Raw genomic sequence first — 1,536 nt, forward strand, 5'->3', positions numbered from 1 at the left:
GCCGAGAGGGACTCGCAAATCAAGACTTCTCAGGCTAGGTCCGTGGCTGGCGCTGCTGTTGAAATTTTGGAGGAGCGAGGTCGTGCTTTCTTCCTTGCCAAAGCTCAAGTTCAACATCTCTACAAAGGAATCAACCTTGATGACATGGGAGCTTTCAAGAAAGTTACTCCTCACGGGCTTGTTGGTCGAGATGATCCCCAGGCTATTCCGCTGAGCATTTTGCTGAAATTGAGGAAGAAAAGATGAGGGAGAAATGTTAATGCAACATAGTTATATTCGTACTAATTGTATGCACTTTGCTTTTTTGGTAATTGAATTACATCTTTGTATTCCTTTAACTTGTTTCATGCATGGTTTTATTCTCGAGTTTTTCGTCGCCGTTTTAGGCTCTGCCTTAAATTCCATCGCTTCGTATTCTCTGTTCGCCTTTTAGGCTTAGTTTTTCCTTTTGCTCATTCGTGTAGCGATTTTGAAGGTGTGCCAAAAAAACTAGGACTTTTGCTCAGCTTTTGAACCGAGGCTTTTCTTCGCACCAATATTTCCCGTAAGAGCAAGTGCGGCCTCGACGGTTTTTTCCCGCCAAGGGCTTACCTTGTTGGGGGCCCAATGGCCATATGGGTTTACCCAGACTTACGCCTAGTTTATATTCTCGCCATATATTTCGGGGAGGTCTCTTATTCCTAGATTTCGGGGAGACTAAGGGGATAAGGGACTTGCCCCATTTTGGGGATAAGTCGCTTTCCTGCACACATCGCAAACGAGAAATCAGTGTTTTGCACTGGACTTCCCCGGAGCAATCCCCAGACATCAAGGTCGTGTTGGGATTTCCACCTTCGGAGAATTTTTCTCACCAGGCGAACGTGATATGATGATCGAATTTTGCTATCTGAGTAGCGTCGGTTCGCGCCGGACTTCCCCAGAGCGATCCCCAGACATCAAGGTCGCGTTGGGATTGCCACCTTCGGGGAATTTTTCCCACCGAGCGAATAGAGTTGAGTGATTTGAGCCAGGAGTATTTATGATGAATATCCTTTTGTATTTGACTTGTTTGGAATTTTACATCTAGGGATGCCTCGTTAAAAAACTCCTGTGTCGGAGAAAAAGAGTGCGTCTTTATTATTTAGTCCTATTTTGTGATTAATCCTAGTCGCCATCCTCTTTGTCGCGCCCCTGCTTGCCTAGCTCTTTCCTCAAATTATGGTGCCCAGCACCTCTTCTTTTGTCCCCGAGGTACTTGCTATCCATTCACTCGCAGAATGCCCGTTCGCCTCTAACTCTTTCTTTTGCTTGTTACCCTTGACCTTTTTGCTCCTGGAGGCCATTTCCCTCGCCACGGATTTCCCTTTGCTCTTACCGCAGTGTGCCGAGCCTTTCTTCTTCCGAATGCGGTCAGGCCCTTTGCTCAACCCTTGTCCATAAACTTCCCGCTGAGATACTTCCAAGTCCATACTTCGGCCCATCGCCGCTTTCCCCTTCCAGTCGCCTGGTCCCTTGCTCAAAAGGGCTGGTGTCCTGAACCGCGGAAGGTTCCAAAGT

The sequence above is a fragment of the Lotus japonicus genome, chromosome 3 (genome assembly GCF_012489685.1).
Source record: "Lotus japonicus ecotype B-129 chromosome 3, LjGifu_v1.2".
In the NCBI taxonomy this organism is placed as follows: Eukaryota; Viridiplantae; Streptophyta; class Magnoliopsida; order Fabales; family Fabaceae; genus Lotus; species Lotus japonicus.